The following is a 22806-nucleotide window of genomic DNA, read 5'->3' on the forward strand; positions in this document are numbered from 1 at the left end:
GCATTCGCGTTAATGCCAGTGTCAGATAAATAAATTAAAAATTGGCTATGACAAGGCTGCGCTTTTCAGTGCATACTGCTAACAGATCCATAAAGCGTGCTCTGACTACTGTTATTTCAACATGGGGCCCGTCAAACTCGACGATGGCTGCCTGAATGAGCATTTTGGGCCTCAATAAGCTAATGATGCTTTATATTTATTCTCTTATTCTCATTACTTGTGTGAGCCAGATAACCAAAATAAACAATGCAACCACATGAATGTGCTTTGGCGTGCAAGGTGCTAATATATATATATATATTGTTACGGTGTGGGATGCCACGGGGTGGCCACGGGCCTGCCCAGAGAAATATAGCAGCAGTACGGAGGAGAGCCGGCGAAGCACGACCGGCGGCGGCCAAGCTTTCTCGTTCTATATCCCTCGTGCTAGCGCGGCGCGCTCGCCGCTCGCGCTCGCTCTCCGCCTCTTCTTTTATTCCCGTATCACCTTTCCACCGGGGGGGGGGGGGGGGGGGGGGGGGGGGGGGGGGGGGGCGGAGAAGTCAGGCTGTGCTTTGATGCAGGGTTTCCTGGGGCGATGCAATGTGGGCTCGCAGATAGGAAACGGTCACACTCTTCGTTGAATTCGAAGTGTGTGAGCTGGGCGAAGGTGTCTGCAGTCGCCGAAGAAGGTCCCACTCCGGTTAGGCTAACTTCAGGGAGTTTTATGCATATTGAGCGGCGATCCGTTTATGGGACTGCATTGCGTGGGGAAGGCATGGAGCCAGCAGGCGACGACGGCACTGATGAGGACCCGGTAGCTAAGTCGGAGTCACCGCAGGCGCCGTAGACATATCGCTTCATGTTTGAAACATGCTCTGGGAAAATGTGGTGCACACCGCATGGTCGATGCTCTGGCAGGTCTTCGAGGCGGTATGTCACGGGGCCGAGTCGGGCAACGACACGGTAAGGGCCGCGGTATCGGGGCAAGAGCTTTGCGGCACGGCCAGTCACACGGATGGTGCGGCGAACGAGGACCAAGTCACCGGGCCGGAAGGGGGGATGTGGTGGTGCTGCCGCGTTGGCCGCTTGCACACGCGCGTGAGCCGTGAGGAGGTTGCGCTGGGCGTCGAGGCGGGCGGAATGAAGTCGTTGAGCAGATTCAGTTGGTGACGCAGTAGGATGGGGAAGGCCCAACTGCGCGTCGAGAGAGATGGAGGGCGTTCTGCCATAGACGACTGAGAACGGCGTCACATGCGTTGTTTCTTGCGCTGCAGTGTTGACTGCAAAAGCTGCAGCAGAAACAAAACAATCCCAGTTTGTGTGGGACGGAGCGACGTAGGATGCGAGTATATCCGTGAGGGTACGGTTAACACGCTCCACGAGGCCATTGCACTGCGGATGATTGACGGATGTAGTGGAATGCGCAATGCCGAAGGAGCGGAGGGCTCGCTTGAATTCATGGGACATAAAGCAGCTCCCACGGTCCGTGATGAGGCGCCGGGGAACACCGTGCCGAAGAACGAGATGCTGTTCCACAAACGCGACGGCATGAGCGGACGACGTGTCTGGAACGGGCAGTGCTTCGACCCACTTGGAGAAGTACTCGATCGCAACCAGAACATACCGGTTGCCGACACGCGTCTTCGGAAACGGGCCCAAATGATCCAGTCCAACCAGCTCGAAAGGTGAACTTGGTGGCGAAAAAGCCTGCGGGGGTGGCTTGGTTACACCTGTGGACGGTTTTCTGTACTGGCATGTCTGGCAGGACGCCACGTGTTCCTTGACATCTCTGGACATATTAGGCCACCAAAACCGCTCCGACACTCGTGCGTAGGTCTTGCCGCGACCAAGGTGACCAGCCGTGGGAGCGTCGTGTAAGCCGCGCAAGATTTGCGACCGCAGTGTTGCCGGCACAACTGGCAACCAGACGGGTGGTCGACCACGGAGCCGCTTCACATGACACAAGAGGTCGTCCTTCATTCGATAGACCCGGCGTAGTTGGCGGAGGCCTGTGCCGGCGGCGGTGCCAAGGGAGTGGATTATGGCAGCAATGGCGGGATCTTGCGTTTGTGCAGTCCTCAGGTCCGTCAAAGCCGTCACGGAACAAGGGTGGCGAGAAAGGAAATCGGCATCTTGATGGGCAGAGCCGCGCCGATGCACTATTGTGAAATTGTACTCTTGAAGTTGCAGGGACCAGCGTGCAATCTTGGCATTCAAATGTTTGGCGGACTGCAGCCAAGTGAGAGCGCTATTGTCCGTGACTATGGTGAAGTGACGGCCGTACAGGTAGGGACGGAACTTCTCGACGGCCCAGACAACGGCGAGGCACTCGAGTTCTGAAGAGTGGCGGCGGCGCTCAACGTCGGAAAGCTGGCGGCTGGCATAAGCTAGGACTTTGTGGTCACCAGACTCGTCTTCTTGCAGGAGGACAGCGCCGAGCCCATCTTGGCTGGCATCCGTGTGGAGGACGATGGGGGCCGATTCGTCGTAATGGGCCAATGTAGGAGGCTCGAGGAGGGCGTGCTTGACGTCAAGAAACGCGAGCTGTTGGGCCTGCGTCCAACTCCACGGTGCATTCTTCTTCAGCAGGGCGGTCAATGGAGCGCTGCGCTTGGCAAAGTCCGGAATGAAACGACGGAAATACGAAGCAAATCCAAGGAAACTTTTGAGCTCCTTGGCGGTGGTGGGAGCTTCGTAAGCTGTAAGCGCCTTTAGCTTTTCAGGGTCGGGACGGATGCCATGCCGGCTCACAACGTGACCCAAGTACGTCACCTCCGCGAAACCGAAGAAACATTTTTTTGGTTTTAAGCGAAGCCCAGCAGAGGTAAGGGCTTCGAGGACGAGTTTGAGGCGTCTCTGGTGTTCTTCAAATGTAGCCGCGTAGACAATTACGTCATCCAGGTAGACCAACGCCATAGTCCACTTCAAATGGCCTAAGACTCGGTCCATGAGACGCTGGAAGGTGGCTGGAGCGTTCGAGAGACCGAAGGGCATACGGTTGAACTGGTAAAGGCCGTCGGGAGTCACGAAAGCCGTCTTTTCCGCATCATCGGGGTGAACAGGCACCTGCCAGTAGCCCGAGAGCAGATCTAGCGTGGAAAAATAACGGGCCCCCTTCAGGCGGTCAAGCGCATCGTCGAGGCGAGGCAGCGGGTACACGTCGCAATTAGTAATAGCATTTAGCTTCCGATAGTCAACGCAGAAGCGGAATGTTCCATCCTTCTTGCGCACAAGGACGACAGGGGAGGACCAAGGGCTACAAGAAGGGGCAATGATTCCCTGGTCAAGCATGTCGCACACGGGCTGCTGGATGACTCTCCGTTCGGCTACACGGCGAGGTTGGTGATGAACGGGCCCGCGGTTTTCGGTGTTGATCCGGTGTTGAGCCCAGGAAGTGCACCCGAGTTCACCGGCGCTGAGAGCAAGGCAACTGCGATGCTCGAGCAGCAAGGTCTTCAGAGAGGCGAGCTCCGCGCAGGTCAGGCTGGGTCCAAAGTTAAATTCTTCCCATGATAGGATCGCCGGCGCTGGAGGGTGGCGAGGCGGGGCTTCAGGTTGCAGAGACGCCACTGGTGGCCCGGGGTCCAAAACTGAGGCTGTACCCAATTGCGTGCCGGGAGTCAGCGCGAGAGGTACGCTGCTGATGTTGAGCATAAATACGTGGGCCTCTCCTTTGAGCACCGGCAGAAGGCTTCGAGGGGAGGTCATCTGACGGGCTGGAGCTGAACACCGGATGGGTTCGAACAGCACGTCTGCTGTGACCGGACTGTCAAGCTTGGCATACACCCACGTTGCCGCACCCGGTGGCAGGGTCACGGCGGACGCCACAGTCACGGTAGTGACGTCGAACGGCTTGACTCGACACGGCCACTTCGTCGCGAGGTCACGCAGAGATGCTGAGGCACGCTTGGTCGCCGACACCAGGGACTGCCACAGGGCAACACCGAGGCTGGAAACCCGGCTAAGCCAGCCCGGCCCACAGAGAGTTCGGCTCGCCCGTGGTTTGGTTCTAGTAAAATTAAGGACGACTCTGGCTTGCTGGCACCACCCGCACCCGAGGACCACTGGCCAAATAGGGCTGTCTGCGACAACAAACTCGGTGGAGATGGTATTTCCGAGTGCTGTCAGGTTGACGACGACACGTCCGACTTGCTCCACAGGGGTGCCGTTAAAAGCTAAGAGCCGGGTTTTGGCGGCTGGCAGAAGCAGGTGGGGCGCGTTAGCAACAAACGATTTGTGCAGTACATTGACAGCCGCTCCAGTGTCAACCAAGGCCTTTACGTGCCGGTCAAGCAGGGCGACGTCGACGAGCACGTAAGGAGCATCAGTGGTAATCGGAGCCGACGAAAGGAGGGGACGCGGAGAACGAAGGAGTGTGGGGACGGACTTTCGGAGTTCCACCAAATCGTTTCCCGACGTTGGAGGGCCGGCACAGTCCCTCGCGTAGTGTCCCCACAGGCCGCAGCGGAAGCAGGTCATGCGGACGTCGTTACGCAGGCGTCGGATAGAGGCCGCAGTTGGCGCTGCGGACCGAGGAGCCTGCACCCGGACGCTGCGCTCGGCAGACGGTGGCGACCCCCGCGTGGCCAGCAAAGTCAATTCCGCCTCGATGGCGAGCGCCATGGCGGCGCGGACGGAATCAGGACGGCCAGAGCGGACCAAGCGCTGCACCTCGGGGAGTCGGATGGCGTCGACAAACGCCTCGGTGCCGACCAGGGCCACGGCGTTCTGAGGCGCTCCCGGCAGCGACTGCAGAGCCAGGCGCTCAATGGCGGCGGCGAGGTCCTGGTACGTCTCCCTGGGCTCTTGACGGCGGGCTCGCAGGCGGTGGTACTGCACACGGGGTTGACCTGAGGCACCATAGTGGTCGGCGAGGAGGCCCGCCAGAACAGTGTAAGAGCCCAGCTGGTCGGGCGGCACGTTCTGCAGCAGCTCGGTGGCGCGGCCCCTCAGTTTTGCAATGAGCATCCATGCCTTCATTTGCTCGTCCCAGCCTCTCGCCGCCGCAATACCGTCCAGCTGGATGCGGTAAGCATCCCACGAGATGGTGCCGTCAAATGTGGGCAATTCCACAACGTCCAACGAACACTGCGGCGAGGACGCACCCGCGCCGAGCACGCCATTGGCGGCCACGACCGCAGGCCCAGCGACGGCAGAGCCGTAAACAGCGGCGGCGGGGACGCCCAAAGGCACCTGACCTGTGCTCGGCTCGGCTGGCACCAGGCGACAGAGTTCGCGCCGGAGAGCTTCCATCTCCCCAGCCTGGGCAGTCAGACGGGCCTCCCATGCGTCCATCCGTTGGGTGACAGTATCCAGGAGGCGCTCAATACCGGCGTCCGGCTGCTGCGAAGAGCCGAGCCTCTCCGAGCGCCTAGGTCTAGCGGCGCCGGCCGCCGCGTCGTCGGCACTATCGGCTGATGGTGGACTCCTGTCGTCTGGCACGTCGGGTGCTTGATTCTGGGAGCGGGGTGAGCGGCATGATCCCACCGCTGCCACCAAAATGTTACGGTGTGGGATGCCATGGGGTGGCCACGGGCCCGCCCAGAGAAATATAGCAGCAGTACGGAGGAGAGCCGGCGAAGCACGACCGGCGGCGGCCAAGCTTTCTCGTTCTATATCCCTCGTGCTAGCGCCGCGCGCTCGCCGCTCGCGCTCGCTCTCCGCCTCTTCTTTTATTCCCGTATATATATATATATATATATATATATATATATATATATATATATATAGTGATTATTTATTTAAAATAACAAAAGGAAGGTAAAAGATGTTTGCTCACCCCGGCATCTGCCATCACTAATCGGCGGCACCTGAGTTGGGGTAGCGGAAATAAAGGATAGCAGGCAGTTTGAAGAAGTGAAGCTAAAGAAGTGAGGGGATAGCAGGAAAGAGATAGGGGTGAGGGCATATATACACTACAAATTATAGTTCAATTGTTCAGGCTTCGCGCGTGCACCAACAAACATAGAAACCACCGCGACACACACGCACAGTACTTGCACACAACAGCTGGTGTGGGGCGGCCAGCTGTTTTAAGCATCCGAGGTAGCACAAGCGGAGCGTTCAGTCACTGCATAACACTACCTGGCGCAGAACAGGCGGGACGTCAGGCCCGTCTGTTCGAGAAATACACAGAAGCTCACCATCGTTCGCTCGCGGGTGCGCGCACTGCCCTGTGGCCACAACAGCGTCTTGAGCGAGTCTGGTAGGATGCCCAGCGCCCTCTAGGCCACGAGCATATCACGACGAGCGTCAGCGAACGCGGTGCAGCGAAGTAGCAGATGTTCCAGTGTCTCCACTGCACCGCATCCAACACACACTTCGCTCGTCGCTAGTCCGTGGCGCACCCGTCGTTCCCCAGGCCACACGCAGCCGATGCGCGCGCGGAGGATCATTGCGCGTTGCGCCCGCGAGAGGGCGCGGCAGCCGTTGATGCTTGGAATGCGCTCACCTCCCGCGATGCCTGGGTCGGGATGCTGCCGTCGGAGATGATCGTGTATGACCGCTCGCACGTCCTCCAGCGCTAGCGGGGGATCGCTCGGAGGTAGTTGGTGTGCGGCGGTCGCAAGTTCGTCGGCCTCCTCGTTTCCCGTGATGCCGCAGTGACCGGGCACCCACTGCACGCGCACAACACATCCTTGCTGTGCAAGGCGCTCGATGTTTGCACGAATGCCACGCACTAGGGGGGTACCGCGGCCGATGCACTGTAGGCGGGTGAGGGCGGTGCGGGAGTCGCAGAGCAGAGCACTCCTGGGTGGCGGAGGTGTGATGGAGAGCAGCAGGTCCAGGCCCAGGTTTATCCCCATCAGCTCCGCCGTGGTAGAGGAACCCAGGAAGTTGGCGTGAGTCTGGCTGTGCAGTCGCAGGGCTGGGATGGTAGCCGCCGCTGCGATGGAACGGCTGTCGCGAACCACTTAGCCGTCTGTGTACACGAGGACATGGCCCTGAAGATCCTCGTGGATGACGGCTCTGGTCAGCTGCTGCACAGCGCAGAGGGGTGTGCTCCGCTTTCCCGCGATGCCGACGATCTCGCACTGTATCTCCGAGGCAGCAGGCCAGGGCGGGCAGGGGCCGTAGGGGGGGGTGGCTTCTGTGAGGCGCTCATAGTCCAATAGCGCTGCACCCATTTGCGAGCGTGGGTGCGTGCGTATTCGTTGCAATAGCGGGCCGCCGTCCAGTGCGCGATGCAGACGATCAATGTGGTGCAGTGCCCTGCGCGCCGCTTGGAGCTGGAGCGGCCACGCTCCTGCCTCGGCCAGTGTTGCGGCGCACTGCGAGTCCTTCGGCAGGCCGAGACACGCGCAGGGACTTGCGGTGCTGGAGTTTGAGCTTCCTCCAGCACGGTTTGCGCACCGAGACAAGCGGCAACGCGTAGAGTGCCGCCCCCAATGCTGCGGCGTTGTATAGTCGCAGCGCGGCTTGCTGGCTGATGCCCTGGCCTCGAGCGGTGAGCCTGTGTACGGCGGCGGTGATCCTCTTCATCTGCAAACAGGCCTTGGTCGCCGCGGGGCGGAAGGAAAGGCGCCAGTCGATGTCCAAGCCAAGGTACCGCACCGATTTGCGCCAAGGAATCGGAGTCCCGCCCAGCGACAGTGGCGCAGGGTGCGCGCGCGAGTGCGAAACGCAAGCCATGGCTACCGATTTGCTCGCGCTCAGCGACAGACCTATGCCGTCCAAGCGGGCGTCGATTGCTGTCAGCGCTCCCTGAAGACACTCCCGCACGCGGAGCGCCTCGCCCGGTGGCCCCCGGCACCACAGAGCTATGTCGTCCGCGTATATGGACATGTACACATGGTGTCGGCCGCTCGCGGGGAGGCAGGCCGGCACCACCGACATGGCCACATTGAACAGAAACGGTGACAAGACAGAGCCCTGCGGCACGCCCAGTTCCACCGGGCGAGGCTTGGAGAACTTGCCCCCTACTCGCACGCGCATAGTGCGCCCCGTCAGGAAGCCGCGAACATAATGCAACAAGCGCCCACTCACACCGGCTCCTTCGAGCGCCGCGAGAATTGGTGTGCGGTGGACGTTGTCAAAAGCCCTCGAGACGTCCAGCAGCAGCAGCAGCAGCGCGACCTGTTTTGCCGCCCTGGCGTGCTCCAGCGCTGTGACAACGTCCGAAATCGAATCTGCCGTGCACCGCATCCCACGGAAACCCGTCTGCCGCTCGTCAAACAAATCAGCATCCGCGGCTCGCTCGTTCAAACGCTGCAACGCCATATGCTCCATGAGCTTACCCGCTGCCGATGTTAAAGCCACTGGACGGTATCCGTTCAGCTCCGTGGGTGGGCGCCCTGGCTTGCGAATGGGACAGACGACCGCTGTGCGCCAGTCCTCCGGTAGTTCCCCGCATTCCCACACCAGGTTGATCTGCTGCAGGAGGATCTGTCGTTGCTTCGCATCCAGGTTTCGTAGCATTTGGTAGGTCACCCCGTCCGGTCCGGGCGCCGACCGACGGCGGCAGCGCTGCTGCGCGTTATTCAACTCTGCCGCGGTGAAAGGCGCGTCGCAGGGGCCTTCCGAGGTGACGGGAGAGGGAGTGGCGCCGCTTCCGGGGCTCTTGAGCGCAGCTATGCTAGCTGCGCCTGCGGGGCTGTGCGGCGCAAACCGGTCGGCGCGAACCGGTTGGCGAACCGCTCAGCGAGCTCTTCGTCATTGAGCCCGCTGGATATTGCCAGTGCAGCAAGTGGCTGCGGGTTTGCCTGAGGTTCGGTGATGCGCCGCAAGGTGTCGAATAGCCTCCGCGAGCTTGCGTCTTCCTCCATCCTTTGACATAATGAAGCCCACTGGCGACGGTAAAGTTTGTTGGAGTGGCGCCGCGCTTTCGTGTCCAGGCGGTTGTATAGCGTGCAGTCGGCGGCCCTGTCGGTCCGTCGTGCCCTTCGCTCTGCGCGGTCCCTTTGCTCGCGCAGCTCAAGCAGTCTGTTGTCTGGTGCGGGCTGGCCCGCCCGCACCTCTGCTTTTCGAGTTGCTGCGAGGGCACTTCGGACCAAGCTGGTGAAAAAGGGCACGCCTGAGGCAGCCGCCTCGTCTACAGCCTGCCTGAACGCGCTCCAGTTCACGATGGAGTAGGTGCGTTTAGCGCGAGCCTCCGCCACAGTGGGTTCGATCAGGATGGAGTAGTGATCTGAGCCCCAGAGAGATGGTGATAGGTGCCATGTCGCCTCGATGCCTCTGGATGCGAAGCCAACGTCGATGCAGGAGCCGGGTGTTCCACGTCGTCGGAAGGTGGGCTCGCCGGTGTTCAAGGCGATGAGTCCCAGCTGCGTTGCTGCGTCGTGCAGGTCGTCTCCTTGCGCTGAATGGTGGGCACTGCCCCACGCACTGTGATGGGCGTTAAAATCACCGCAGATGATTTGGCGTGGGGCACAGCACGAAGACACTGCACGAAAACACAGCGCGTTCCACGCGACAGCTGGGCGCACGTAAACACAGGCCACCGACGTGTCAACACCACCGACGCGCACTGTCACCACCACACACTCCTGAGCATCGGTTGTCGCCGCCGCCGAACCGACGAAAGTATGTTTCACATCCCGCCGCACATACACTGCACACCTCGATTTCGCAGGCCGATGGGAGTGGTCATCACAGGGCACTGCAGCACAGGACTGCTCCTCACACTTGGTTGGCGAATGGTAGCCAACGTATCCAGGTAGCCGCCTTTGGGGCTCCTCCTCGTGGACCCGCACGTACGTCTCCTGCAGCGCGATAACCTCCGGTGCGCTTTCCGCGATGCGGACGCGGAGTTCAGAGTACCGCGCCGCAAGGGAGCGCACGTTCCATTGCAGGACTGTGGGGATCCGAGGCGAAGCCCGGCGACTAGCCATGGTTGTTGGCATCCTGTAGAGGAGAGCCTGCAGCTTCTAAGCAGGCCCGGCGTCCATCTGAGCCCTCCGGGAACAGCGAGCTGAGCGCCCGCAGGGCGAGCTTCAGCTTCTCGATTTCGGTGTTGCGTGCATCCGGAGGCTGGCCTGGGAATTTTGCTGCAGGAGGAGGCGGTGCCTGGCGGGATGTGCGCGGGTCCGGTCTCCGCCGGCCCCGCTGCAGGGGCTGCTGGCTGTGCTGGCTCCGTCCACTGGTCACCACCTGCGCATATGAGAGAGCGCCAGGCGGTGTAGTGCGGTGCTGCTGGGTGGCCAGGGGCGCCATTTCCGCTGTCACCACGGCCCGGACCGCGCGCCGAGACAGTGGCACGTGCGAAGTGGCGAGCAGGGTGGCCACATGTCTCTCGCGCTGCCAGTGGGGGCACGCGAGGTCCGTGGCCGCGTGTTGCCCGCTGCAATTCAGGCAGCGCGGCTTGCGGCTCGGACAGGCGCCCTGATCGGGGGGGCCCCCGCAGCGAATGCAGTGGTGTGGAGCACGGCAGGCTCCGGTGGTATGGCCCAGCCCGCCGCATTTCGCGCATTGCAGTGGGCGAGGTCTGCAGGCACGCACAGCCAGGTGCCTCCTGCAAATAGAAATGTGTGCTGGTGGTACCGGCGCTGCAAATCTGACAGTCAGGGTGCTGTCAGATAGCGACGCCCACACGATCGGCACCGTTGATTCGGTCGCGGCGAGCAGCTCGGCCGCCGTCCGGCGTCCGTCCACCCCGAAAACGAGGCCGGAGCAGTGGTTGCGGGGGGCTGGCTCCCTTGCGGTGACTGCCACTCCGCGGATGATGGAGAGAGCGAGCAGCTCACGCAGGGTGCCCGCATTCGCAACGTCCATGGCCACAACACCGCGCCGAGTGTTGGCGCGGACTGCCAGGACACCAGGCCGTGGGCCGAGCTCCTCTGCCAGCTCCCATCCCTGCTCCCTGGAGAAGGCCGCGTCCCGCTGGGCTGGCCGGTACAGGACGGTCCCGTGGACGTTCTCAGCCACCTGCACCGCGGTGGCAGCCCTAGCGAGGGCAGCCCCGCGTCGCCGCTGCGCCCGAGAGGTCATCTGCTTCCACGGGATAAGCCGCTTGGCAACCTCGGGAGCAGTTTCGCGCTGAGCTGCCGCGGCCGGCGGGGCGGGAGAGGGGGTGGCGCCGGTGAGGAGGCGGCGGGAGAGGATGTGGCCCGGTCAAAGCCACCTAGAATCTTGGTAAATAGGCCCAGCATAAATGGCCCTCTGTATGAAAAAACAATTTCAAGTCTAAAAAGTCTAAAAACTGTAAACAAGAGCTTTCCGGGAGCTCAAAAGTAAAATTCAGATTAGTGGCTACGGATTTGAAGGTCGCCAAAATTCATTCATACAGAGGGCCATTTATGCTGGGCCTATCTACTAAGATCTAAGAAGGCTCTTCTACCTTATGATTCGTGCCACTCAAGCTCGTAAAAAGGGGGATCGCAACCTCATGTTTAAGATCCTCGCTTGTCAAGTCATGTCCACACATGGTGAAATGTAGTTTTACCAGTCAGGTAGACCGGCTTTACTCTGCTGGTTTTCCTCCTGCTCTTCTGAAAGCTTTTGCGGAATCTTTGCTGACAACTCTATGGTTGAAACAAAACCAACAAGAACTCACTGAAAGCGAGAGGAGGAAGTTTGAAGTCCTTCCTTATGTGCACAAGACTTCGCACGGTTTGAAGAAGGTGGGAGGGAAATTTGGTGTCAACGTGTTCTTTTCCGCCCCATGTAAACTGTCTCGTTTATGCCGATTAACTAACAATAACCTGCAAAAGAAAGTAGGGTGTGGAGTCAACCACAGACCTAAGTTTGTAGCCTGTATGATGGGAATTATCTACGAGATCCCATTCAGCTGTGGTTCCGTTTATGCAGGGCAGACGGGGCGCAGCATTAATAAACGCCTTCAGGAGCACAATAACTCTTTGAGCCAACACGGTGGGCAGCATTTAGCAAGGCACTGCCAGTCTTGTAAGATCAATGACAAGATGAAAAAAGTGTTTTGTACGCCGCTTTTCAAGCAAACGAAGATTATAGGCTGCGCGAAGGACCGGAAGGCACGTGAGATTTTTGAAGCCTGGAAAATTGCTAGATACGGTGCGGAAAAATGTGTCAGTGAAGCATCAATTCACCTGTATCAGAAGGAACTTGACTTTTTGGGTTGATAAGATTGTGTACTTTTGCTTTGGGCATTAAGTTTGATTGCGCATGCGTTGCTCTTGAAGGAAGCTTGTGTTTTTTCGTCCAATAAATCAGTTGTTAGTCTACGCTCGTCCTGTCTGCATCTTTTCTTTGTCCTGTCTCCTGCGTAGTTTTATGTCTTCAGAATGTCTTACCAACTAGCCTCTCATCACACACTTCTACTATTCTAGAACTCTCTATTAGCTGTTGAAGTGTGCTGCATCATGATCGTGTCTAATGCCCGGCAACGCGAAACCACTCATGTGCACTGATGATCAGTTGCCAACGACGCACTGCTACACCAATGCGTTTGGCATGCCAAAGGTGGTTTTTAGGCGTCCCTTGCTGTTCTCGATAGCCGTTGTGGTGCGACTCTGCATTGAGCTCGAGAGTTTTTTTTTTATTTTACAATAATGTAAGCCCTTCATGGGCTGTTTCAGGGTGGGAGGGAAAAAATACACAAGAAATGAGCATTCTACAAGAAGTACAACTCCACAACTTTTTCTGAAAAATGTCATCTGAATTTGTGTCCTGAAACACGTGTGGGTCCAGTATATTTAATTCTCCTATGGTTTTTAGGTGAAATGAGTGTGGCATAATGGCGAATGGGTGGTCAGTACGGGAAGATAATCTGGCAGAGGGGGGGATGTACAGAGTAGTCTAAATTAAACTTACTTTCTCGAAGCATATAAAGAAACTAGAGACGAGCTATCTTTCTACGTGTGGCTAGTTCCGAAAGTTGAGCTTGCAGGCATAATGCTGTCAGTGACTATGTTCTACGGTAAACAGAGAATATAAATCTTAAAATGAACGTCATCACTTTATCAAGTTTATTGATCTGATGTGGATAATGTGGGTCCTATATTATGCTTGCATATTCCAACTTTGGTCAGACTAAATTTTTGTATGCTTGGAGCTTAACAATCGATGTGTTCACCTTAATGTAAAGTTTCACTAATGGTGACGCCTAAATATTTCAGTTTGCTACATTTTTGGGTCGGAATATTGTTAATACTGTAAGGAAACACTAGAGGAGATTTCTTGTTAGTAACACTCATGGCAACGGGTTTACTGGGATTAATTTGCATGAACCCCGCAGGGGGCTGTCTGCAGCATGCAAACATTCGTGAGGGGCGACATCATGGGTTCCCGAGCATCCGCAGGGGGATGGTGGTGAACGGTGCATCATCACGGACCCGAGCACCCGCGCCTAGCCGTGCTTGGCATCGCCGCGTCCAGGGAAAAGGGGATCCTGGCGGTTGAGCCGATGCCGAGCGTTTGGACCCTTAAAGGGACACTGAGGAGAACCTTATCAAAATTTTTTTGTTAGCAATATCTGATAGTTCGGCATTTCATGGCTTTGTTGACGGTTGTCCGGGAGCGAAAGATGCATTTATTTCAAAGAAATTTGGATTCGAAGTTGAAAAATTTTTTCCCGCCGCTCCGATTCAAACTTGAGAACTCTTATGACGACACAGAACGGAGTGACGTGAAACGTGACGTAAACGGAGACTCCGTGATTTCTGGTGGCTAGCGGTGCGGTCTAGCAGCTGCCGAAATGAAAGCTACCGCCGCCGCACGTTGAAGGCATCTATCGGGGCATCTGTCGCCACCGTCGCTTCGTTTACGTTTGCACCGGCGTCTTGCCAGCGTTACGATGGATCCCGTTCCCGAACCCGACGACGTAGTCCTCGCATAAACTCTGGCCTGCATTTCAGCGACCTCAGCCCCACAGAGCGTGCGATGCGTTTGAGGGAGCACGGTTAGATTAGGTGCCGGCGGGTGGTTTCCCCCTTCCTCAGAGAGCAGCCGTTGCAAACTATCATAACCCCAGCGCGGGGAGTCGCGAGGGGTGCGTTGCGCCCATTGGAGGCTGGCCGGGGCTTTGGGGCCAACGGATTGTGATTCCTTGAACGGAGCGGTTGCACGGCGCAGCAGGCAGCGTCAAGGTCTCCCACGGTTGCAAGGGCCAAGTTATTTATTTATTTTTTGCCACAAAAAACAAATGGGTGCTCGAGGGCGGTCGCGTTTAAATTCGGCGGCTTGAAACCAAAGCCGGCACACGACGCCTCAACGGCTTCCGCTAGATCCAACGGGTCCACTGGATCTGGCTCTCTCGCCAACTTGCATGTGCCTTCAGATATGTACTGTGAATAGATTAAAATAGCCGAGCTCGAAAAAAACAGCTCCGCCGAACTGCCGGAGCTATTGAATATAACGCGCACCTCGCCGCGGAGCCAAATCAGTCTGGCCGGGCCGGCGGTGGCTGGCGCACTCGGCGCGAAATAGATAAATGCTCCAATCTCCCCTCCAGTGCGGTCAGAGTGCGCCGAAGCCGCCGAGCGCATCGGCGGTCAAGCGCAGTCGGAGTATAGAGGGTTTCGCTTTGACCGACGTGACTTCGCCGTGCAGGGCGCGCGCGCGCGCGCCTCGCCGCAGCATAAACGCGCCTTAACAGAGCCTGCGCTTAACCACTAACCAACGTATTCGCCGGCGGCATCCATGGGAGCCACTGAAACCCCCGCCCACTCACTGAATAAAAAAGAACTCCGTACCGAGGTTCGGAATCGAACCAGGGCCTTCAGCGTTTGAGGCGGATACGCTACCGCTCCGCCACGACGGCTCAAGTTGCAGTAGGCAATAAAGGTGCATCTAGTGAATGCACTCTTCTGATGCAGAAATCTCCGCGCTTTCGCTAGGTATATCCTGGCCTAACAGAGCTAGGCCATCAGCAATTTTTCTGAACTGCCTTGTACCTTGTCTCCCGTCCCTAATAAACGATTTCCGTCACGTAGTTTGAAGTTGACTGGCACAGCCGCGAATGTTTCGCCGGGCAAGCGTGCGTATACACAAGTGCTGCCTTGTACGATCACCGACCATCGTGCCATCATAGCTTTTCATCAACCGTGGCGATCATCTGACAGCCTTAACAGGCTCCTTGAAAGGTTAACTAGCACTTGAAGTGGCACTTGGAGTTACTCTGCTGTTCGGCGCTTGTAAATCGAAGCGCGTCAAAAACAAAACCACGGGGCACGCAAAGCTCATAGGCGTGAAGCGCCATAACAAATCGAAACTCTCCTGGCCGCCTGTGGCGCCGCCAAGCATCCGTTTTCTTTGCTTCCAACATTCAGGTTGTCTTTTGCCTGCCTTCCTTGTGTGATAAAAGTGCACTATTGGTTTTAAAACAAAACTTACTTCAATATTGATCTCCGCAACCTACCTTTGTCAGCCTCAGAGATTTGCGCTACATGTAGGAAGGAAAATTCCTCCAAGGTGGCGTCTCTTGTCATATGGCGTCACCACGCTTGTACTTGCGAGATTGGCCTGTGGTGGCGATACCTGTATTTTGGTTCTTGCTATTTTCTACCTTACAAGAGCTTTGTTTTCAGTAAGAGCGGCGTTTTTTGTGATCAGGAGCTGCTATTCTATCGATACAAGCCAACTTCAATTTCTCCTCAGTGTCCCTTTAAGGCCCCTGGCGGAGGCAACACACCACTTCGGCCCGAGCTTCCTGTAGATGGCACCTCCGGCCTGACCCGACCGGGGGAAATCGGCAGTCGCCTTTTCCTATCCTCCCCTTTATCTTTCACTATCCTACCCCTTTCTCACAACTCTCCTGTCTCCTACTCACTTCCAGTTTCTTCCTTTTTTCCTGGCGGCGAGGGTTAACCTTGTGTGGCCAACCTCCCTGAGTTGCGTCATATTGGGTTATAGTTGACGTGTACAGCTGGCGTGGGCAGGACTTGCGTGCAAGTTCCTGGGCCGTCCCTAAGTTGGGCTCTGTGGTGGGTGGCTGGCATCGTAGCCGAAAAACGCACATACTATATATGGCTAACCTTCTCTTTGGAAATGATCGCTCTTATAAACGAGGGCTGACCAATGTCACTACGCAGTTCCTGCAAAAAAAAAAAAAAAAAATCTTCCCCAGATACCACGTCGTACACAGTGAGGTACCTGAAAAAGAAGCCAGAATCATCTCCCCTTTTCAAGTTTCAAAATTTCTCAAGGATTCATTAGGCCTTGGCTAAAAGGTGACGAAGCTGGCCTGTGGCAATCTTCTCCTCGAGATCAGAGACAAAGCACAGCAGTCTAAGCTCCCAAACATAGCAACCTTTGGAGAAATACCTGTTTCTATTTGTGCACATAGATCTTGACCCCCATCTCATAGTAACAATACATGAATTAGAAGATCTTTTAGAGCAGCTACCAGAGCCCTATCTCGTAGTTGGCGATTTTAACGCACATTCCTCGTTCTGGGGGGAAGGAAAAAATGAACGCCCGAGGACAAATTGTAGAGGATTTTATTCTGAGCAATAATATTTATCTGCTGAACTCCGGCAAAAACCACTTACTGCTCTCCAGCCTCGGGGAAAATGAACTGTTTAGATCTGTCTTTTAGTTCGCCGTTTATTTCTAACGATTTTAAATGGGATTTTATAGACAACCCATATGGCAGTGATCACCTCCCCGTAATAATCAGTCTAATATCTTCACCTGAAATAACCCCGACAAAATGTCAGTGTATAAAAACTGCAATCTATTGCCTTGGGCAAGCTCATGGGTGAATTCCAAACCCTTTTCAAAGTAGTTTAAAACCAGATAAATCTTCTGCTGTCTGTGGGTAAGATGAGGAAACCTGTTCCTTTAAAATAACTAAAAATTCGTCAACATACCTAAAAGCTTTCAGCACTTTGGCTTCGTCAAAAGTCTCCGCCAGTGACCTGTCCATCTGCGCAAGGAAGACGTTACATAGCACAGGAGCCACGCAAGAACCAATGCAAATTCCTTTTTTCTGAACAAACAGCTGGTCTTAAAATGATACCACTGTGCAAGACAAGTAGTACATTGCCAAGAAGTTTGCAACAGAAACACCGGCAGCATTCTGGAAGGAAACCGCCCCATTCTTTTCAGTGCACGACTGTACAGCGGCTAACAACAGTCGTGCAACAGTCGTCCAATAACTGTAAGAAAAAGCAGGGTTCATTATGGAAAGGGAAGTTCACAAAGCCACATGCGTCCGCACCTCCGGCTCGTAAAACTTCGTGTGGAACGCATCAAGTCAACATAGTTGACAGTGGCGCTTCTGCTGACGTGTTTGACATGTGGCCAGTCAACACCGTCGCTCCTTCTCCACCCTTCACCGTGCCACATGCACTCTGCACTTGCCACGTGCATCAAGCCAACATTGTTGACACTGTTCTTATTTCATTACAGAACCACACCACATGAAGTCATAGGCAGAGCACCATGTGAAATGCTCATGGGAAGGATGTTCAAGTCACCTTTTGGTGCTCTTTGCCCAAGTCTGCCTCCTTCAGTGCCGCTGAGGCAGCTTAGGCAGAAGCTGCAGGCCAATAAAGGGCGCCGTTCTTCTCTATTGCCAAACATGGGAGATCACGTATTCGCAAAAGAACTTTTGGCAGGGGCTACCGTGGGTACCTGCACGTGTCACAAGCACCACAGGTCAGTCGGCAGCTGCAGTACTGTCTGGCATAGGCACGATGACCACCTTCGCCCTTAATCCCAAGAAGTCTTCGAGCCAACCGCTGGACCTGCTGTGACACAAAACGCTTGCAGCCATCCAACAACTGTGCGTGACACCAGCCTTGCTGTTTCTGCAGACTCTGAGCCAGCCTTGAGCGAGACTAGTGGCACAGAAGAGACAACTGTGAATGTGACTAGTGTCACAGAAGAGACTGCTATGGACTTTCCTTAGTCAGTGTGCAGCATGCCTCAGTTGCGAAGAAGCGCTAGAAGCCGCAAGTCAGTGCAGTGCTCTCCTTGAACAATCTAATGGGGGAGGACAGTTACAATGTTGTTTTCATTTGCTAGTTTTCTTTTCATTCAGTCGTTCACGTGGCGCCACCAAGAAGCAGCGTCACGATCGTGTGAGAATAAAAAGGGCACGGCACGAGCAGTGCTGGTGTTGTTTGCACAGTGGAACACGGTGTGTTCATTGGAGTGTATCCGTTGACAGTGACCGCCGAGCCGGTACACGTCTCGGCAAGGGCCATCATGCTCGTAATTATCGGGAAGGCCATTGTAGTCCGTGGCAGCATTCAAGAAGAATGAAAATGCAGAGGGGATGGCAGATCTGGAGTTGCAGGGAGATGGTGCTCCTAGATCTGTTTGAGGTAGCACAAGACTGGCTGTGCAACTCAAGTGGCTGTAAGCCCCAAAGTGATATGATATGCTGATGGTATGACAAATGAATAAATCAAGCGGCATGGTTCTGTAGGAGTTTAGTGCATCCGTCAGACAAAGCTTGATGTGGGCACCTAATGAGTGACGCGTATTCTAATTTTGATTTCACGAGGGAGTCGTAAGTTAATAACTAGACATGATCGGGCGCATCGTGGAGCCTTAGGGATTTGTTAGCTATAGAGATGATGTTATTTATGTGCGTTTTCCAGGAGGTGTTACGCCCAGATATTTGTAAGATTGCACTGGTAGCACAGGAACTGAGGCAGTGAGGCAGAAGGATACGAGCGGGTTATGGCAATGATGAGAACGTAGTACACTGCATTTAAGAGGGTTACTCAACGATCGCAATGAGCGACCGCAGTTGAGACAACACGTTGTGCTCCAGCGCCATCATCGCATCTCCGTTGCTTTTGCTTTTTTTTGAAATGCCATACCACTTGGCACTACAACAGTTAATGCTCAAAAGCAGCAAAAAGTGATAGGGCATAGCAAAAATGAAATGGCAAAAGCAATGCTGGAGATAAAAAAAAAGTGATTGCGTTTTTATACTTATAAGTATGACGAGATTTCTGATGTTGTTCCAGTGGCTTAATTCATTTTGGTGCAAGTGTTTGAAGTTGTGTGCCAGCGGAGATTTGCACTTGCTGATGTGATGTGATGTAAATGGGATTAGCACAAAAAAACGTAGACATGGGCAAAGAAACAGACAAGACAAGTGCTAACTTCCAGCTAGGCCTTGAATTCATTCTTCGAACCTTTTGCTTTCCAATTTCACTTTTTGCAATCCAAGGTTCTGACGACAGAGGTTCTCGAGAACATGACAGAATACAACAGCCGTCCGTAATAAAGCCATGAAGTTAGCAAAGTGGTCGTACCCAGTGGTGGGCCCTTCTTTCATTTCTAAAGCACCCACTCCAGCTACCCTGCATGTTTTCCCCAGCATTCCGTGGGACAAGGGGCTTCAGCATGTCTGATGTCAAGACCTCTATGCCGAGCACGGTAGAACCACATCGGTATGCTTCCAGTTAATATGATTTCCTGGCTTGATATGCCAAAATATGTATAGTTCTGGTCACCTCATTCATTTTGAGGTTTTCTGACAGTGACGGGAACGAGCAGCGTGGCTTTTTTTCGCTAATATATCTCGCAGAAGACAACAGAGATGGCGGAAAATGTAGTACATTTTTATGTCTGCCAGGGATTGCTTATAAAAAAATGCTAACCAAACGAGGGACACCGTAAAAGGATCAGTGTTCTCAGTGCATATGGGTAGTATGGTAGAGCTTGGGGCATGGTTCCAGGCACAAACCTTCATCACACACGTAACACAGGTGCCTTTTCTTTTACCGTCGGAATCACTGCCGCCCAAACCGCATCGACGTGCAAGGAGAGAGCACCTTCAGTGGAAGCGAGGCTGTGAAGTGGCAGGCTTGTGTGGTTCCGAAATTTGACACTGCAAGCACTCTTTCAAGGTGGCAGCTTGCCTGCACTAGTGAATGCTTGAACTGAGAATTGCAAATGTAGAGATGCCTGCACCCATCCAGATGATTCAGACTGCTGGCACGGCCAGATGTACCATATATACTTGCGTAATGAACTCACACTCATAATGAATCCCCCGCCCCCAGCCCCACACTTTTGTCGTCCAGAATTTACCTTTCTTTTAGCCTTTAGTTTTTTTTTGTAGCGGATTGCTTAGCTTCCGTGCTGCCCACAGTGCAGACCTTGGCAGCATGCCAAGATTCTGCCTGCTGATAACATCATGGATTGTTTGTTTATCTTTTGAGGAGAGCTCCTGCCCGAAAGAGGGGGGGGGGGGGGGGGGAGTGCAGGGTGCTTTCAGCGAACTTTGCAGAGCCCCAAGACGTTTGTGTGCCTTAAGCTGAGGCTTAAACATTTCCATTATACACTTGTAACCATCCTGTGTGCTTTTTATCTTCTAAAAAAAAACGTGCACCTGACCTTCAGGGCCGTTGTTGAGCATGTTCACGTTATATCGCCTTGATTGGCCGCCGCCGCCAGCTACCACAAAATTGTCGGATCGCATCAAAGTGAACAGTGCTAAACACCAGGGGCACCAAGTTTGTTTGTTGATGGCAGAAAGATGGATGGAGGTATGATATGAAATTTTGACCCTTGTAAAAAAAACTGTTGAAACCTTTTTTCCCGCGTAGTGAACCCTCCCCCCAAACTGATATCAACTTTTCTGGAAAAAAAGTGTTCATTATGCGAGTATATGTGGCAAGTCTGTCATGTTGGATAGTTATTAATCCAGGTGCAGCTGTGCTCACAACAGGGGCCATGCTGAGGTATGACTGGCACAGCAAGCGAGTGTCTGAATAGGCCTTCTCAAGCTCGAGTTGCATGGGGCAGCGTTGCCTGCACATTTCTGGAGTGCACGTATTGACAGGAGAAATGACATTTTCTCAGATGTTTCCAAAAATAGCGCACCTGCTAGTTTTGGTTTCATTTCTCCGAGTCAAACGACAGCAATGGCAGCCCAGCTGTGCATTGGCCAGCCACTGTTGCATGCCATTTTGGACACATTTTGGAGTGACGCATCACCACTTTTGAAGGGACGATAAAATGGTATTTACTGAGGTTATGAAAACCGCACGAGTGATCTGCTGGAACTACTGAAACTTTTGGTGCCAGTGCCCCGTCTAGGATCGCAGTGTCCTTTCTTTTGTCACGCTAATGGTTGGTCATCTGTGGCGGCGCAGAGGGCTGTGGAAAGAAAAATTACAACTGTAACATTAAGAGATGGGAAGAGAGGGCTAGGCTATTCTTGTCAAAATGTAAAAGGATGGGCATGCTCCTTAGGGTAGCGATTCCAGGAAATGGCAGGCGGTGAGGAGCGTGGATGAGGGGGGAGTTATTTGAAAGGGTTACGGATAACAAAAGCAGCATCAGCAAGGGCGGAAATTTGGGCGAGTTGGTAAGTCTTTTTCACCGCTAAGACGCACAAGCCAGGCTATCCTTTTCGTTCCATCGTCTCTGAACGGGGGACTTGGCAGCATGTCGTCTCAGGGTATCTTCAGAGGCAACTGGCTTCTTTGTGCGTTCCGGACCCATTTGTGATTCCCAATTCGGACTTGCTGGTCGATTTTCTCAAAACGGATAACCCCGGTAACTGCATGTTTTTCAGCATTGATGTGGTGGACCTTTATTATTCCTTGCCACATTGTGAACTCATGAAAGCTGTGAAGATGTGCATAACACAGGACAATGATGAAAGTGCTTTTATCGATGAATGCGGTGTCTCGGTTGACTGTTTTTAGAAACCTTGTCCTTTTATCTGCAACAGTGGTTGATTGGGAGGGAAAGGTTTATGTACAAGCGTCGGGGGTTTGCATAGGCTCCAGGGTGGCACCTGTGTTAGCCGACATCTTTTTAAGCAGGGTTGATAGGGAAATTGAAAAGGCATTGGATGGGGTAGTTGTCAGAATTTTTCGGTATGTCGACGATTACTTGGTGCTCACCCGAACAGGCAGTTTGCCTAGAAGTCTGGTCGACGTTCTGAAAACTTTTAAGGAATGCGGACGTGGGCTGGAGTTCACAACTGAAGTTCCCAGCAACAAAGAACTGCAGTTTTTGGATTTGGCACTGTGTGGGGGGGAAAAACACTTGTGTTGGTGGTATCGCCCGAGGACTGCCAAACCATTGCTAAACTTCCGGTCTGGCCATTCTAAGCTCATAAAGGAGGGCATTGCCGCATCTTGCCTGCAATCAGCTCTCAGGAAATCTTGCCATGAAAGGACGCGAGAGAGCATTTCGGCGCAAACAGGCAGGCTACGTGTGAACGGGTACCCAGATCAACTCATTTCCAGGGCAGCGGAGAAACTTCTTAGGCAGCTCAAGAATGGGGCTCAGCCGAAAGAAGCCAAAAAGAAAAAGCCGGCTGTGGTCCCGTATGCACACTGCTTGTCACATGGGCTGATAAAAGTTGCGGGTAGATACGACGTTGATGTCGTCTTTTCTGCACCTAAAAAACTTTGCGCAATGTGCAAACAGGTGAATCAGAGGCATTACGGCAAGAGCAAGAGGGATGCTTGTCAAGTGCTTCATGTGTCACCATCTATACCTTGCGAGGTAGGGGTGGTATACCAGGTCCCCTTCTCTTGCGGTGCCATGTACATTGGCCAGACTGGCAGGTGCGTTAACAAACGCTTGATGGAGCATGAAAATACCAGAAAAAATGACCCCCTGTCTCACACAGGCTTCCACAGCAGGCAATGCCAATGCAGGCATGAAAAGGATCATGCAGAAAGGAGAGCTAAAGGGGACCCCCTTGCCCAGGCGTCTTTCCAGTGCAAAAAATGCCAATGTGTTCCCGATTACAAGAACACGCGCATCTTGTTCCGACATAACAATAAATTAACACGCGAAGTTATGGAAGCTTTTTACATTTACCACAACGGCGCAAAATGTATCAGCAGCCCTTCCATAACGTTATCCGAGAGGGAATTGAGCTATCTAACCTCCCACGTGCCTTCCAGATAACTTTTGTTGATTGATAAGTAGTTCACTGTTCGTATTTATATACTTTTCGTTCTTCAATAAAAAACC

At 54.3% G+C, this 22806-nt stretch overlaps 1 protein-coding gene across 7 annotated transcripts in view; it reads left to right on the plus strand.

Moving 5' to 3' along the window:
- Positions 1 to 22806, plus strand: part of LOC144094162 (ubiquitin carboxyl-terminal hydrolase 8-like) — a 402680-nt gene that overhangs the window by 109714 nt on the left and 270160 nt on the right. The gene's annotated exons all lie outside the window — the stretch shown is intronic.

Source organism: Amblyomma americanum, chromosome 6 (assembly GCF_052857255.1).
Source record: "Amblyomma americanum isolate KBUSLIRL-KWMA chromosome 6, ASM5285725v1, whole genome shotgun sequence".
Taxonomy (NCBI): Eukaryota; Metazoa; Arthropoda; class Arachnida; order Ixodida; family Ixodidae; genus Amblyomma; species Amblyomma americanum.